This window comes from Podarcis pityusensis, assembly GCF_964106645.2.
Source record: "Podarcis pityusensis genome assembly, chromosome: 13".
Classification (NCBI taxonomy): Eukaryota; Metazoa; Chordata; class Lepidosauria; order Squamata; family Lacertidae; genus Podarcis; species Podarcis pityusensis.
The window spans coordinates 45266634-45285693 of record NC_138038.1 but is presented as its reverse complement, the minus strand read 5'-3'; positions in this window follow the sequence as shown (position 1 = coordinate 45285693).

The following is a 19060-nucleotide window of genomic DNA, read 5'->3' as shown; positions in this document are numbered from 1 at the left end:
CTGATACAGCCAGCTTAGTATTTAATCTAATGCCACTAACTGGAGAACTGCTTCATGGACTTCATAAACAAGAATGGTGGATGATGCTGGACTCTCTGATAGCCATTGCTCCTTCTTAGTGGGAGATGTCTTCTGCGCATGTTGCTCATTTTGGTATTGTGGCTCATTTGTTTTTGTACTGATAGACCTTATAGAGTTTCTTAAAGGACAATATTTTCTCCTGGATGGCTTATTGATATGCAATAAATAAAAAGGGAATGTCAGTATCACATGAAATGTAATACTACATACAAAGAAAAGTGCCAATAGCAAAATTGAAGGCCAACAAGCACAGCCTCAGAGGCTGAAGGTGCAAACATACAGGAAAAGTCACTCTTTCAAAAAGAGAATCTCTCCATCATTAAAGCACTATCCATCTAGATATGAAAACTATATATGAAAAATAAGCTATATTAAATAATAAATTTCAAAATTATTAATGTATGAAATGCTTTTTTTACATCCCATTCTGTGGAAAACCAGGGTCTGTGCCATTTTTTCCATACCTGAGTGAAGTCTCTGTGCCATTTCATTCTGTCTTCATTAATGGTGAGCTCTTTGCCAGGAGGGGCCTGAGGATCCAGCCTTCCCACTTTGACTCTGATGTATGATCTATTTGGGAAAGTGACCAAGTTGGTAATGTCAAAGCCAGCCGCTAACTCTCCATATTCATTTAATGCAATTTCATCCCCAGCACTGTTGTTGAATGAGATTCTCTGCAGGAATGAGTGGAGCTAAGAGGAAGAGAATGAAAAGGTCTGTAAAGCATTCAAATAGTTTGATTAAGATTGTTGAATAGTTTTCCTAGATGGAATTAATTTCTTTTCCTCTGGAAGTTGAACAGTTCAGTTCACAAGGGAGAGGAGGAGGGAGAAAAGCAGGGTCCAGAGACAGTGATCACACAGTTGCTAGCCTCTTCTGGGGACCTACCAGTGAGGCCAGGTTTGACTTTGAGGGCCAGAAACCCCTGGCAGTGGGTAGACAGGGAAAGATGGGGTCTTCCAGGACATGCCCAAGCAGTGACAGCCCCCCGAATGAGGATCCCCACAGAAGCCAGTGCCTGTCATGGGGGTTCTGGTTGTGCTCCCTCAGAATTATGTAAACTGGGGCACGGGCCCCCGGCCTCCATCCTTACACCACTGGGTAACTGGGCAGGTAAGAGAGACAGAGAGAATCGCGGAGGGATGTGGTTGGCACAGCTTTAGTTACGTGTCGTTTTTGGTAGTCTGTTGCTTGTGAAACCTCTGTCATCTAAAGTCTGTGTAGTATCATTATAGGAAATATTCTAATTCCCATCTTTGATATAATTACTAAAGGTTTATTTTTTAATTTCTTAAGTTTTATTCTTTTATTTCTTTACTGATAAGTAAATGCCAACTCACAGAATGTACCAATGCAGTGAATGCTTTGTAAGAGGGAACAATACCTGCCAAGGATCTGCATAGTGAGGAGAGAGTTTTCCCTTAGCACCTCTTCTGTTGCGGATGGCTCCAGCCAAGTGCATGCTATTTAAGGCATGTGCCAAAGCATAGACAGCATTATAAATGCTGTAGCTGTGGCCAGTCATGCTCATTTCAAAATATGGTGCAGGGAGGCTCTCCAGCATCTCCTCTCCAGTACACATGTGATCGTTGGATGTTGAGAGAGTGGAATTTGAAAGTGAACAACTGAATGCATCTTCCCAGAAATCTTGGATAAAACCATCTGTGTCTGTCCAATGAGGACGTATACTCCGAAGAAAGTCTTTAAAGTTGTGAATCTCCTTGAAGTGAATTGCATAGGAGATAGCACCATGGAACATTCGTATATTAACAGTAAATTTTTGAAGGCTATATAATATGAAATCAATTTGGGTAGTTGTAATCCATACTTTTCCTTCATGTGACTTCTTTTGAGGAAATAGTAGCTGAGTTAACTCCATTGTGCTTAAAGCAACTGACAACCATATAATAAATCTACTTTCTCCATATACAAGAACTGCATTGGCTCTGCTGGTTGTGAAAGTTGGAAACAAAATCTTTAAGTCCACCATTTCTTCTAACTTAGCATTATCATGTATGTTGTGTTTAAATCTTTCTGTGAATGCTGAACAGATTCCATTCTTGAAAAGCATTGGCTCAATGTTCTGCAAGAAATGTTCTCCAGCTTCATTAGCTGGAGTCATGAGCCCAACCCATTTCCATCTGAAATGCAGAAGTAACTGGATAATTCCTTGATACTGAAGGTCTTCATTGGGGACCATGCGGTAAAAGGAAGGGAACTTGGTTCCATAATTTATGGCTGGTTCAAAGGACCCGTATGAAATCTGGCAAAAGCAAAAGCCAAATATTTCCAAGTGGAAACAAGAAATCATTATATTCCAAAAGATTTGTATATACACACACACACATACAGAATATATATCCCAAATGTACCAAATTACATAGAAAACCATATATAATCTTGCATGTGGTTTCTGTTGATATTTATTGTTATTATTATGGCGTCAACACAGCTTTATACTTGTACGCATTGATTGTCTACAAGTAGAGAGAAGCATTGATCCTTGCTCATGTTAATATATTAAGTGGATGACTCAACAAAACTCCAAAGTGGAGGTGGATCATGTACTTTTGCTATGTAACCTTTAAAGCAGTTGAAGATAGAGATTAAGTCTCTATCTTCTAAGAACACTTTCGGGAAGATTTCCCGAGAATTCCGAAGAGCTCCATAAGTTTATGTATGTTATTGTTCTCTGAGCACAATAAACCACATCATAAAAAATATCAGTAAAATGCAAAATAACGTACCAGGCACTAGTTAAAACAATGAAATCCAACAATGAAGTAGAACAGCACAATGCTGACACCACTATGTATAAAACTCTCTGAAATCACAGGTGACAAATGCCAGAACAATAGCCAGAAAACAGTCTTTTCAATTAGCTTCTGAAAGTGAACTTTGGGAAATGACTATCTTGATTTTTAAGGGGACAGACATTTTTTAGTTAATGAGCCTTGAGTTGTTCCAAATATTGAAGCCATTGTCAATGTCATAAATTGAGTAGCTCACAGGAAGCCAGTGCAGTGCTTTCAGGATTGATATATTTGAACCAGTCTAGGCTTCTCCTTTACAAACCTGGGAGCAAACCTCTATTACATCTATTAAACACAAATTGCCCTTCTTACAAACATTGTTATATGCATATTATGCCCCTTTCACTTTGTCCATTTCCCCACTCCATATACATGAATCAGTAGATTCCTAATGCAAGGAAAGCATGAAATCTCTGTTTTTTAAAATCCATATTCTACCTGTGGAATCTTGAAAAGACCTAAGACGTTTGCCATGCACCAGGAGGTATCAGAGCTAAGTCCCCCAATGACTCCTATGACATTTTTCTGGATGCCACACCTGTAGTTGGGAACAAAGTGATGTGATTTAAAGAGCAGGTCCAGAGTGTTTCGGTAGGTCATCTTTGAATCATAATAGCTATCATAGATGTGGAAGCCGAGAGAGACATTGGGCAACATCCTGGGATTCTCGTTGATCTCATCAACAGCAAACACCAAGGCCAGGATTTGCTGGTAGAACTTTGTCAACACCCTGCAAATGAAATAAGAGTGGGAAAAGTAATCATAATCTAGGTATGAGAGACTCACCTGCCTGCCTTTATAAAGAAAGGACAAAGCCAGCAAAGTTTATTTACTTATTAGGCAGTTTCATAATACTGTGTCATTAAAAAGGCTGTTGCACATTTCTTCAATATCTTCAGCAACCCATGTTTGTTTTCACCTGCTTGAAAATTTGGGTATCATCAACAAAGTTGAGTACAACACTTTTGGCTATATGTTTCTCCTAGGTTTTTATGCCTTTTCTCTTTCTCCTACTTAATGTTCTTGACACTATGCACATAGCTTATGTACACAGAGATTTCTAATAAAATATCCACACTCATTTTTTTAAAAAAATAATTTATAAAGCTATATTTTTCCAAATCAATCAAAGTTATTTTCAGTCAGATACAGCATGTAAGGAATAAATAAAATAATGCTAATTACCGGTTACTTACAGTGGGGTATCAATGAAGACCTGGGAAGGGTGTTTATTGAAGGATAATTTGGGGTCTATGTAATAGATATGAGATGCCATTGCACCAATGACCAGGTCACCTGGCTCATACCACTCGTGTGGAACATGAACGGGATTATTTGTTGCACATTTAGCACTTTGTACTTGGGACACTATATTGAGGAGCAGCAGAAGCAGCAGGAGCAACATTATGATGGCAAATTCCCTTGTCTTCATGGATTCCCCTGCTTCTCTCTACAGTATTATTCCTCTCCTCCACCTGATCTGAACAAGACAAATTGGGTGGCAGTTGACTCTGTCAATTTGGTTCTTTAAGGGACATGTATCCACCTTATTGTTAGCTTGAACATTCTCACAACAGAATGCCTTGGATACCAAATAAGATGCAGTGGTTTGATATGAAAGAGGGAAAGTGATAACTGATAAGTAACAAAGCCCTGCCTAGTTGTCTATGGAGCACAGAGGAGCTTATAATCATTTCAGGCTTGCTTGTTGATTCTTTTTTTCCACTGTGGCATTTGGCGGTTCAGTCAGGTAGTTTGATTATTGTAATTTGAGTAATGATAGGGGAGAGAATCAGTTGTGCAGTGTTTTTGGATTCTATGGCGCATCAGCAGTAGGGGAACTGCCAAAATATTACTATTATTATCTTTTAAATATATTTTTTATTAATTTCTCAATATTGTTCCAATTGCAACCTCATTATAACAATACCAATTTTATCTAATTAATGCAATTATGAATGCCAATTATTCAAATGTCAAATTATATTATTTAATTAAACTGGCCCCCTTGCATGCTAGATGTGATGGCTTCATTCTTCTTCATTAATTCTGTGTTCCACTATGTTAATAATTTCCATTGCATTCCATGCACATATAATAATCTCTTATATAACGGCTACAGTCTTGTGATTTCTATTTGTGTTGGTATATTAGGTAATTTATAAAGTTTAAAGTGACGAACTCTAAGTGTAATCCTTTTTCTTTCCTGCGTGTGACAATTTCCCCTCATGATGTTTTCCTGTCCATATATGGTGCTGTATCTTTCATTCCTGTTGATGGTTCCCATCATGCCCTGGGAGAAGCGGTTATCCCACAGTTTCCAAAAGTCACTGCATCACTTTGTCCTGTGATTCGGCTTCCAGTAAAAAAGCAGTGTTCACCATTTTTTCCAGCCTAGGAGGAACGATCTGAATCCACACTGCAGATAGGGAATCCAAAAGCATCTATTACTGCAGCTGGTAGACAGGAAGCTGGATCTGCCAATGTAATTATATTTGTAACATCACAAAATCATAGGCAAGGAATGAACCTACAAGGTCATCAGGATGTATAAAGATGAGCTGGCCCCATCCTTTCCCCGCTTCCTAATTTGTTAGTATTATTATCACTCTCCCACCTATGTAACACTGATCAGACATCATTTGCCATCATATTAACTGAATGGTGGCAGCAATTCTGGATAGCATACTTGCCTTATCAAGAAGTGGTGACACTGGATTATAGTATCAATAGACCAATGGGATATCAGATCCACACAAAGCATGATGGAGAACAGCAACAACTTGGAAAAAATGGATGCGACAAACTTGGCGCCTCAGTTACTGCTCATGCCCATGTGTCTGCTCTCACTTAAATATATTGCCCCCACCTCACCGAACAACCTTTGACCCGAAGGCTTAAAAACAAAACCTCACTATCCCAGGGGCATCTTTGTGAGGGGGATAACCAAGAAGTTGGTGTCTCAAGCAGGTGTTCGTTAAATAAACAGTAAGGATTTATTTGTAGAACAAAGTAGTATAATACAAGTGGAGAAACTTAGGTTACTTCAATAAGAATACACTAGTTCACTTCAATTCACTTTATAGTTTGTTTCCTTTCTAAGTTGGTACTTTCCTTCATTTACCCACCCCTTTAACAAATGCAGCTCCTGAGGTACTTTCAGTAAAAGTCTTAAGGGCTCACCCCCCATCTGCCTTCACTGGGATTTGGAAGTATCTTCTTTCCTCAGAAGAGTCTCTCCCCTCCAGATTAGTTGGAGACCTAATTAGACTCATCTCTTTCAGGTCCTCCTTCTCCTATCTCACACCCAGTCTCGCAGCAAAATTTGGTCCTATTACTTCTGCAGGATAATATACTCAGTGCTTCACTGTACACTCAGAGTGGATGTTTTACTCCAGAACCAACTCTCCCTCCTCCACACTCTTTATATTTCAACCTGACTCCCAACCTCTCCAGCCTCCCTCCTCAACCACCTCAACTCAACCCCCCTCTTAACCACACTCTAACTCCATCTCCCTCCTAAGCCTCTCCTTTTAAACTCTCCCTCCTGGAACCACAGCCAATCAAAGGCTGCTGCTCTTTAACCATTTGCTGGCAGGAGAAAAAAAGTAAAAAGAAATACTTGTGGAACCAACATTTCCATCACAACAGACACAACATTTTACAAGGATTGGAAGAAACACCACGGACAAAATAACTGCCACAGACAGGAAGAACAAGGATGTAGTTTGAGTGCCACATTTGTAGTTCTATGAATCATTTAATGTGTCAACACGAATAGAAGTTATTAATATTGCAGTTGTTATATAAGGGATTATTATTTTGACCGTAATATAATAGAAATTAATAAGATTTTGGAATGCCAAAATAAAGGAAATCATCTAGCATGTGGGGAGGCACCTAAATTATATGATTCAGTATTTGAGTGCTTGTATTAGTATTACAATTTGATATTGTTTTAATGATGCTATTCTTGGATGGTAATTGAAAATTAATAAAAATTATTATAACAGAAATAATGTTTTCCTCCAGATATTGTTGCATATCTCTGCTACTTTTCTTTCTTAAAACTATTTTAAAAACAAGGGAAATGGCTGTTCTAAACGTCTCCTTCTTCTATTCATCAGCTGCTTTGTGGGTGAGAGATAAAGAATGTAGAGCCCTCAACCATTTCACAATGTTTTTTGTTTCTGGTACTCTTTTTTGTCGTCAAGGTGAATTTGCAGATTCCATGAAGTAATTGATAAGAGACTTTTTATTAACAATCATTCATACAGTACATGTACAACGTTGATCAACTGAACTTAACCATTTCTAAATGAAAAGGCTGAGTTTTGCTATTAAGATTCCATTTGCTTTAAATATACAGTAATACATGACAGGGGTGTATGGAGTGTTAGGGAGGGGTAGTAACTCTAGCGGGGAAGAAGTCGTGCTCCTTCTAGGGTAGTTTGAGTGCCACGTTTATAGTTCTATGAATCATTTAATGAAGAAGAATGAAGCCATCACATCTAGCATGCATGGGGGCCAGTTTAATTAAATCATATAATTTGACATTTGAATAATTGGCATTCATAATTGCATTAATGAAATAAAATTGGTATTGTTATAATGAGGCTCGTATTGGAACAATATTGGGAAATCAATGAAAAATATATTTTAAAAAATAATAATAGTAATATTTTAGCAGTTCCCCTACTGCTGATGCACCATAGAATCCAAAAACACTGCACAACTGATTCTCTCCCCTATCATTACTAAAATTACAATAATCAATCCACCTGACTGAACCTCCAGATGTCACAGTGGAGAAAAAGAATCAACAAGCAAGCCTGAAATGATTATAAGCTCCTCTGTGCTCCATAGACAACTAGGCAGGGCTCTGTTACTTATCAGTTATCAGTTTCCCTCTTTCATATCAACTACTGCATCTTATTTGGTATCCAAGGCATTCTGTTGTGACAGTGTTCAAGCTAACAATAAGGTGGATACATGTCCCTTAAAGAACCAAATTGACAGAGTCAGCTGCCACCCAATTTTTCTTGTTCAGATCAGGTGGAGGAGAGGAATAATACTGTCGAGAGAAGCAAGGGAGTCCATGCTCACAAGGGAATTTGCCATCAGGATGTTGCTCCTGCTGCTTCTGCTGCTCCCCAATATAGTGTCCCAAGGACAAAGTGCTCAATGCACAACAAATAATCCTGTTCATGTTCCACACGATTGGTATGAGCCAGGTGACCTGGTCATTGGTGCAATGGCATCTCATATTTATTACATAGCCCGCAAGGTTTCCTTCAAGAACCACCCTTCCCAGGAATTCATTGATGCCCCACTGTAAGTAACCGTTAATTAATATTATTTTAATTATTCCATATATGCTATAACTGACTGAAAATAACTTTGATTGATATTAAGGGCGGATTGCTTTAGAACTTTATTTTTTAAATGCGTGGAGAGGTTTTATTAGAAATCTGTATGCATATAGGCTATCTGCATATTGTCAATGAACAATAAGCTTTTTTGAGTCTAATTGTTTAAAGAGAAAGAGAAAAGAGAGTAGGAGAAAGAGAAAAGTGATGGCATAAAAAATAGGAAAGCATATAGCAAAGTAGTATGGTGCTGAACTTTTTTGATGATACCCAAATTTTCAAGGTGGTGAAAACAAACACGGATTGCTAAAGATATGAAGAAATGTGCAACAGCTTTTTTAATTACACAGTATTCTTAGATTGCCCAAATAAGTAAATAAACTTTGCTGGCTTCATCCTCTCTTTATAGGGAGGCAGGTGAGTCTCTCCCATCTAGATTCTGTGCACTGTTTAATTTTCCCATCAAACAAAACCTCACTTCATTTGCAGGGTGTTGACAAAGTTTTACCAGCAAATCCTGGCCTTGGTGTTTGCTGTTGATGAGATCAACAAGAATCCCAGGATGTTGCCCAATGTCTCTCTCGGCTTCCACATCTATGATAGCTATTATGATTCAAAGATGACCTACCGAAACACTCTGGACCTACTCTTTAAATCACGTCACTTTGTTCCCAACTACAGGTGTGGCATCCAGAAAAATGTCATAGGAGTCATTGGGGGACTCAGCTCTGATACCTCCTGGTGCATGGCAAACGTCTTAGGTCTTTTCAAGATTCCACAGGTAGAATATGGATTTTGAAAAACAGAGATGTCATGCTTTCCTTGCATTAGGAATCTACTGATTCATAAATATGGAGTGGGAAAATAGACAAAGTAAAAGGGCCATAATATGCATAACCAACAATGTTTGTAAGAAGATCAGTTTGTGTTTAATAGATGTAATAGAAGATTTCTGTAAAGCTGCCAGGTTTGTAAAGGAGGCACCTAGACTGGTTCATATACATCAATCCTGAATGCACTGCCCTGGCTGCCTGTGAGCTACTGAATATATGACATTGACATTGGCTTCATAGGCAAAAATAACTGAGAACATATTAACTAAAAATATTCCTCCCCTTAAAAGTCAAGATAGTCCTTTCCCAAAGTATGATGTTAATCAACATTGTTCACTTTCAGAGGCTAATTGAAAAAGTGTTATCTTGCTTTGTTCTGGCATTTGTCATCTGTCATTTCAGAGAGTTATATAGTGGTGTCAGCATTGTGCTATTCTGTTGCATTGTTGCATTTCATTTTAGTTCTTTTAAATAGTGCTGATACAGTATTTTACTGATATTTTATATGATTTGGTTTATTGTGCTCAGAGATGAATAGTATACACAATCTAATGGAGATCTTCAGGATTTCCTAGGAAATCTTCCTGAGAGAGTTCTTAGTAGGTAGAGAATCAGCCGTTCCCTACAATCATTACAAAGGTTACAGATCAAAAGTACATGATCAACTATTTCTATCACTCCACTTCCACCTTGGAGTTTTGCTTAATCATCCACTTAGTATATTAACATGAGCCATGATAAATGCTATTCTTCTTTTTTAAAAAAATAATATTTATTAAATTTTCCACTTTAACAATCCTATCCAATGATATTAAATATTCCAAATTATACATATTATTCAACAATCAAACAGTCCAAATATTATGCCAAATTATTTAAAAAATTGGAGGTATCTTCCCATGTTCTGAGGTCGGGGTGGTTCTGATCATCTCATACTTCTGCTGTTTTCATAATTTTCATGATAGTTCCGATAAATCATTCCGATGTTAATCCTCATTACTTTTCACAGCCTCTGAGTTTATCAAACAAACGAGATAAAACAAAACAATATATTCTGTGTGGAATTTACGTTCTCTCTGTATGTTCACGATGTCTCTTCACAAAATGATGTTTCCTCCAAGCCAGTCCAAAAATCTTCTCACCTCAGGCAGCAGCCAAGTCAGTCCAGATAAAATCAGAGCAAGGCATCTACCCAGGGAAGGTTTTGCCATATAAAACTGAGAATGCAAATATTAAGTAAGATATTAAAAGGAACCTATCTCCCTAAGGCTCTGCATTTGATTTGACAAGCTGATCTACTTTCGGTCATGGCCACTTGTTTAATTGGAGCTGTGTCATTCCGATTCTAATTCTAGGCAAACCTCCTAAATTTTTTGGCGTCTCTCCAGTCATTCTCCAAATCAAAGTTGGGAAACTCTTTATCCTCTTCCAAATATATCTGCAGCCGAATACTTTGAACTTGGTTTTCTACTTTTGAATAATTGTTATTTCCACACAGTTAATGACTATTAGAATCATATTATATCACCTCTCCATTCTCGCTTGCTATAAATAATCAGGCAGTTGGTTCTTTCAGAGGAGGATTTTGCCATATAACATAGCAAAACGAAATATAATAACAAAGGAGGCTCAAACCCCACCCCCACTTTCAGTTCCAACATACCAAGTCTACATAGATGTTTATCCTTTTTCCATTCAAATCCTTTTTAGCACCTCAGCGGCTGAATTAATTAGCAGAGCAGTTTCTTCCCCTTTGCTCAGATCATGTCCAAAACTTAAATCCAGTTTTTCATATTAAGAACTGGAAGCTTGCTGCTAAATGGAGGCAACTTTGGAGAGTTGCCAAGAAAGGTTCCGGGCTTTCCATCCAGCCACCCCCTGTTGGTTTGCAAGCCCCCTCCATAGAGGCTGGCCCCTCTCACTGTCCTCGGAGCTTCTTACCGGTAACCTCCTCTGGCTGATATCCAGACAGACCAGGGAGATTTTGATAGGTGACTTTTTCCCAAGCGTGGGTAAAATGCACAACCCCTACCTCCTGCTTGCGCAGGGGAAAGAAAATAAGTCAGAAATCTATTTACATGGTGTTTATTTCTGACATTACAGCACTAGAGAAAAACACGTCCTTTCAGTTCAGTTCTTCTAGCACGTCTGACAAACTTCCTGAACATGCGCAGTGGGAAGGTTTCAAGTTACACTCTTCACAAAGACTTATCCAGCCTGTGAACGTCGTGGGAAATTCTTCTTTCCCACAGATAGCCGCATCATGTGATGTCAACAATCTGGCTGTCTGCAGCAGTGATGTTTCCATATACTGACATCCCCATCCCCTCCTTCCTTCTGAATTTGGGGCCAGGTGTTGGGCGATCTGCAGATGACCTGCCACTCCCCAGCTTGAGTGAAGGGAGGCTGATTACTCCCATCTCAGCCTCTGAATCCGGAAGGTATGGCGGTGATGGAATTCAGAAATCCTCCATCGCAGCTCGCTGGAAGCTCCTCCCCCAAATGCTCCCCTATTCTTGGATACAATCAATATGTACAAGAATGAAGCTGTAATGATGCCATAATAATAATAAATATCAACAGAAAACATTGAGCAAGCATATCTGTGTTTTCCAATATAAGCTGGGGTTGGTGCTGACTCTAAACTTGGTAAACTTGGGATATAGATACAATATATATTCAATATTTAACTGTGTGTGCGTGCACGTGTTTATATTTGAATAAACTGGAATATCATGAGTTCTTGTTTCCACTTGGTAACATTTGGCTTTTTCCAGATTTCATATGGTCTATTTCAACCAGCCATAAATTATGGAACCAAGTTCCCTTCCTTTTACCGCATGGTTCCCAATGAAGACCTTCAGTATCAGGGAATTATCCAGTTACTTCTGCATTTCAGATGGAAATGGGTTGGGCTCATCACTCCAGCTAATGAAGCTGGGGAACGTTTCTTACAGACAATTGAGCCAATGCTTTTCAAGAATGGAATCTGTTCGGCATTTACAGAAAGACTTAAATTCAATATGAATTATAACAGTAACAAACTAGAAATGGCAGAGGACTCAAGGATTTTGTTTACAACTTTCACAACCAGCAAAGCTAATGCAATTTTTCTATATGGAGAAAGTAGATTTAGTATATGGTTGTCAGCTGTTTTAAGCACAATGGAGTTATCTCAGCTACTATTTCCTCAAAAGAAGTCACGTGAAGGAAAAGTATGGATTACAACTACCCAAATTGACTTCATATTATATAGTCTTCAAAAATTGACTGTTAATATACGAATGTTCCATGGTGCTATCTCCTTTGCAATTCACTTCAAGGAGATTTACAACTTTAAAGACTTTCTTCGGATTATACATCCTCACTGGACAGACACAGATGGTTTTATCCAAGATTTCTGGGAAGATGCATTCAGTTGTTCACTTTCAAATTCCACTCACTCAACATTCAGTGATAACATTTGTACTGGAGAGGAGATGCTGGAGAGTCTCCCTGCACCATATTTTGAAATGAGCATGACTGGCCACAGCTACAGTGTTTATAATGCTGTCTATGCTTTGGCACATGCCTTAAATAGCATGCACTTGGCTGGAGCCATCCACAACAGAAGATATGCTAAGGGAAAACTCTCTCCTCGGTATGCAGATCCTTGGCAGGTATTGTTCCCTGTTACAAAGCATTCACTGCATTGGTACATTTTGTGAGTAGGCATTTTCTTATCAGTAAAGAAATAAAAGAATAAAACTTAAGAAATTAAAAAATAAACCTTTAGTAATTTTATCAAAGATGGGAATTAGAATATTTCCTATAATGATACTAAACAGACTTTACGTGACACAGACTTTCAGAAGCAACAGACTACAAAAAACTAAACGTAACTGAAGCTGTGCCAACCACCTTCTCCACACTGCAAACCCCTCCGTTTTGTCCAAATATCCCTCCCCAGTTCTCTCTGTCTCTCTTACCTCTCCAGTTACCCAGTGGTGTAAGGTTCGGGGCCTGGGGCCCATGGCCCTAGAAGCATTATTCTGAGGGAGCACAACCAGGATCCCAACCCCAGGCACTGGCTTTTGCAGGGATCCTCATATCAAAGAGAAAAGATAATAGCAGCCCATCAGGGAGCTGCCTCTACCTGGGCACCTCCTGGAAGGCCCTGTCACCAATTCCTCATCTTTCCCTGTCTGTCAACCACCAGGGAGTTTCTGGGGCCTGAAGCCTCACTGGAAGGTCCCCAGAAGAGGCTATCAACTGTGTGATCACTGTCTCTAGACCCTGCTTTTCTCTCTTCTCCTCTTCTGCCTCTGAGTCTGGATTTCAGTCTGCCACAGCCTCTTCCTGCTCCCTCAACCGTGTTGCCTCTTCTGTTTCTGACACCTCCTCCTCCCAGTTTGCTTCCTCTTCTCCCACTGACCACTCCTTGTCATTCCACCATCAATCCCCTGGCTCTGAGCCTCCTTTCCTTGGGGTGTCCCTTGGGGGTTCCCCAGCTGCTTCTTCCTGCCACTCCTCTGCATCTACCATCCAACCATGCTCAAATCCACTCTATAAACTATGGAAAGGTCCAGTCCGATGTTCTCATGTTGCATTCCTATCCTTTGAGAACGTAAGCTCCCATCTCTTCTCTTACATGACTTCTCAAATCCCTTCCCTTTCTTGGATCTTGACAAAGGCTGGTCTCAAGCAAGCAGTCTATGGTATCATCTCTCCATAATATCTTTATGCAAGTCTGTTGAATGTTGAATTGACATTGATTCATGATTTCCTGCTCCTCCTGTATGTGCAACTAAAATAGGGATGCTCTCCATTGTGAACTGAAGCATTTAACTTCGATTCTCTTTCCACTTAGCTCCACTCATTCCTGCAGAGAATCTCATTCAACAACAGTGCTGGGGAAGAAATTATATTAAATGAATATGGAGAGTTAGCAGCTGGCTTTGATATTACCAACTTGGTCACTTTCCCAAATAATTCCTATGTAAGAGTCAAAGTGGGCAGGTTGGATCCTCAGGCCCCTCCAGGTAAAGAGCTCACCATTAATGAAGACAGAATCAAATGGGACAGACGCTTCACTAAGGTATGGAAATAATGGCACAGTCCCTGAAAACCCAGAATTTGTGGTTATCCACAAAATGGGATGTAACAAAAGCACTTCATACATTATTCATTTTGAAAGTCACTAGCACGTGAAACAACTTCAGACTAGTGATGAGTTAGAATCGAGGAGTGCTCCCAGACCTCTTGCTTCAAATGGAATGCAACTCCTCCCAGAACAGGTCAGGCATAGGAACCCAAAGCATTCCTCTCTGAGACAGGATGTGGCCTAACAGGAAACCCAAAAGTCATGGAATGATTTCCTATTGCTAGTATCTTGTAGTGACCCTGCAGGTAGGAGCAGAACCACTATAATGGCTTACCTTTAATTCCTTGTGCCACACAAAGGAGCACCATGTGAACTACTTGAAACAAATGCCATTAGGTGGTGACTCCATCAAAAGGCCAAGCCAGGGGTGAAATCACACTGAATCACACTGAATTCTAACACAGCTGTAAGGTTGGATGGTCCAGGCATCTTCTTAAGTTTGTATGATGCTTAGAACAGCAGCTTTTTACCCCACTGTATGTGCCACTTGTGTACATATGGATCATTTGCCGCCATTAGTCCGCCTATTTACTATTAAATCACCTGATAGTGGATATTTGATAAATTCTACAAAACATTATCATAATATTATACTCTTCCTATCTCTTTGGAAAGGTGCCACCGCTTTCTATATGTAATGCCAAGTGCCATCCTGGTTACGGGAAGAAAAAGAAGGAGGGGGAGAAGTTTTGCTGCTATGATTGTGATCCATGTCCAGAAGGAATGATTTCAAATGAGAAAGGTTAGAGATGACATCTTAAGATACTGCAGAACCTCTGGGCTCCTGGCAATTTTATTGACATTAAACTGCTGCAGGAGAAAAGGCTTAAATTAACAGATGTGTTTATAGATAACATCAATATGTTTTAATTTTTAAAACATCTTGAAGATTTCTTTTTTAAGTGAAAGCTAATATATTTTACCTCCAACTTCTACAAAATTAGGGTGGAATAGAAGTGGTGTTTTCTCCTCTAAGAATTAGGTTGTTTGACAATAGGGTGAAAGTATTATCAAACTCACTTTTCTGAGATCCAAAGATTTCAGCTGCAATGTATTTCTCATTTTGTTGTACTGTTTATATGGCTCTACGAAAAAGCAGGGAGACAATAAAGAAAAAAAAGACGTTACCCATGTAGAAAATTCCAGTATTGATACACAAGTTTTATTTTTGATACACCTAGTACAAAAGCATTTGGGCTTGAAGCTCGTATACATTCTGACGTAGAAAACACTATGCTAAATGGACTAGTTATGTGGAATTCTTAAGAATATTTTTGGTTACTTCAAATTGTCAAGCATTGTTTTTGTATTTTCAGGCATGGAAACATGTGTCAGTTGCCCAGCAGATCAGTATCCAAACAGCGGCCAGGATCTATGCATTCCTAAGATTCCAAACTTCCTAGCCTTTGATGAATCTTTGGCCATTGTTTCAACTTCCTCTGTGCTTCTACTCTCTCTGATCACAATTTTAGTGCTAGGCATCTTCATTAAGCATCGCAATACAGCCATAGTCAAAGCCAACAACCGAAGCCTCACCTATGGTCTCCTTATCTCCCTCCTCTTGTGTTTCCTCTCTTCTTTGTTGTTCATCGGAAAACCTAATATGGTGACTTGCCTTCTCCGACAAACTGCTTTTGGCATTGTCTTCTCTGTGGCCCTCTCCAGCGTCTTAGCCAAAACCATATTGGTGGTTTTGGCATTCATGGCTACCAAACCAGGATCCAATATGAGGAAATGGGTAGGCAAAGAACTGGCTTATTCCATTGTCTTTTCCTGCTCCATTGTTCAAGTAGGGATCTGTGTCCTCTGGCTGGCAACCTCTCCCCCATTCCCAGATGTGGACATGCACTCAACGCCTGAAGAAATCATATTTCTTTGTAATGAAGGGTCAGTCTCCATGTTCTATTGTGTTTTGGGCTACATGGGCTTCCTGGCAACTATCAGCTTCACGGTGGCCTTCCTAGCCAGGAAGTTGCCTGACACTTTCAACGAAGCCAAGTTCATCACCTTCAGCATGCTGGTCTTCTGCAGTGTTTGGCTCTCCTTCATTCCAACCTACCTGAGCACCAGAGGAAAATACATGGTGGCTGTGGAGATGTTCTCCATCTTTGCTTCTGGTATTGGGTTACTGGCCTGCATTTTCACCCCTAAATGCTACATTATTGTGGTGAGGCCTGACCTGAACAACAGAGAGCAACTAACACAAAGAAAGGTATAAATGACAGTGGAATTTGTGGTTCTGTTGGGTCTTAGAATACATGGACTTGGTGGCTGGTATCACTTTCTGAGTCCCTACTCCGGATATGTGTAGAGTTTGCTCCTTACCTTTTTCTTCTCCTGCATTCCCATGGGTGTCCCACATTTCTGCTCAAAGGGCTCTGTTTTTTGTCTGCCAAAGATGTCCCAAAGGCAATGGGTAAAGATTTTTCCTCAGGTTCTACTCCCAAAGCCTTTTTCACAAATGACTAATGCTGTAAAGCAGTGGAGGTTTAAGTTCAATGTTTCCTTCTCATATGTGGGCTCCCTTCTTAGGTTTAAGAGACCCATCTGCCCCTCATTTCCCTCTACAGCACCTTCAGTAGCCACCTTTTTAAGCATTGAGCCCATTTTTGCTCTCATCTGCTATATCCTGTCTTTGCATGCAGAGAAATTCCCTAACTCACTGAGGATTTGAGGCCCATTGGCGGCCCTCACCTGATTTAGGCAGTCAGTTTAATTTGTTTTGTGGGATGTGGCTGCTGTTGCATGCTGACAACGTCTAGGAGCCACAGGTGAGAACTGAGTGCAGGGTGGGGATCTGAGGTAGACAAACTACCCTAGAAGGAGCACGACTTGTTCCCCGCTAGAGTTACTACCCCTCTCTAACACTCCATACACCCCTGTCATGTATTACTGTATATTTAAAGCAAATGGAATCTTAATAGCAAAACTCTCAGCCTTTTCATTTAGAAATGGTTAATTTCAGTGGTTCAATGTTGTACATGTACTGTATGAATGATTGTTAATAAAAAGTCTCTTATCAATTACTTCGTGTAATCTGCAAATTCATCTTGAAGACGACACAGGGTACCAGAAACAAAAAACATTGTGAAATAGTTAAGGGCTCTACATTCTTTATCTCTCACCTACAAGGCAGCTGAGGAACAGAAGAAGGAGAAGTTTAAAACAGCCATTTCCCTTGTTTTTTTAAATAGTTTTAAGAAAGAAAAGGAGCAGAGATATGCAACAATATCTGGAGGAAAACACACTGAATATTACTAACAATAATAGGACAAGCCTTTTTCCCCTGAATTATACTTCTAACCTGTTTGAAAGAGTGGTGGCAGAGAATATCTCAAGCCAAATGGCTTCAGATAATTTTTATTAATTTTAAATTACCATCCAATAATAGCCTCATTAAAACAATACCAAATTATAATACTAATACTAATCACTCACATACCGATTCATATAATTTAGGTGCCCCCCCCCCACATGCTAGATGATTTCCTTTATTTCTGCATTCCAAAACCTTATTAATTTCTATTATATTCCGGTCAAAATAATAATCCCTTATAAAACAACTGCAATATTAATAACTTCTATTCTACTGATGCTATAATCCAATGTCCCCACGTCTTGATAAGGCAAGGATGCTATCCAGAATTGCTGCCACCATTCAGTTAATGTGATGGCAAACCATGTCTGATCAGTGTTACATAGGTGGGAGAGTGATGGATAATCCAGTACTAACAAATTAGGAAGCGGGGAAAGGATGGGGCCAGCTCAACTCTAGACATCCTGCTTACCTTGTAGGTTCATTCCTTGCCTATGATTTTGTGATGTTACAAATATAAATACATTGGCAGATCTGGCTTCCTGTCCGCCACCTGTCCGATAGTCATTCACTATCTGCAGTGTGGATTCAGAGCATTCCTCCTAGGCTGGAAAAAATGGTGAACACTGCTTTTTTACTTGAAGCCGAATCACAGGACAATGTGATGCAGTGATTTTTGGAAACTGTGGGATTACTGCTTCTCCCAGGGCATGATGGGAACCATCAGCAGGAATGAAAGATACAGCACCATATATGGACAGGAAAATATCATGGGAGGAATTGTAGCACGCAGGAAAGAATAAGGATTACACTTAGAGTTCCTCACTTGGAACTTTCTAAATTATCTAATATACCAACACAAATAGAAATCACAAGACTGTAGCTGTTACATAAGAAATTATTATATGTGCATGGAATGCAATGGAAATTATTAACATAGTGGAACACAGAATTAATGAAGAAGAATGAAGCCATCAAATCTAGCATGCAAGGGGGCCAGTTTAATTAAATCATATAATTTGACATTTGAATAATTGGCATTCATAATTGTATTAATTAAAAAAAATTGGTATTGTTATAAGGAGGTCGCTATTGGAACAATATTTTTAAATCAATAAAAATATATATTAAAAAAATAATAATAGTAATATTTTGGCAGTTTCCCTACTGCTGATGCGCCATAGAATTGAAAAACACTGCACAACTGATTCTCTCCCCTATCATTATTAAAATTACAATAATCAATCCACCTGACTGAGCCTTCAGTTGTCACAGTGTAAAAAAAGAATCAACAAGTAAGCCTGAAATGATTATAAGCTCCTCTGTGCTCCATAGACAACTAGGCTGGGCTCTGTTACTTATCACTTATCAGTTTTCCTTTTTCATATCAAAACACTGCATCTTATTTGGTATCCAAGGCATTCTGTTGTGACAGTGTTCAAGTTAAGAATAAGGTGGATACCTGTCCCTTACAGTGCCAAATTGACAGAGTCAGCTGCCACCCA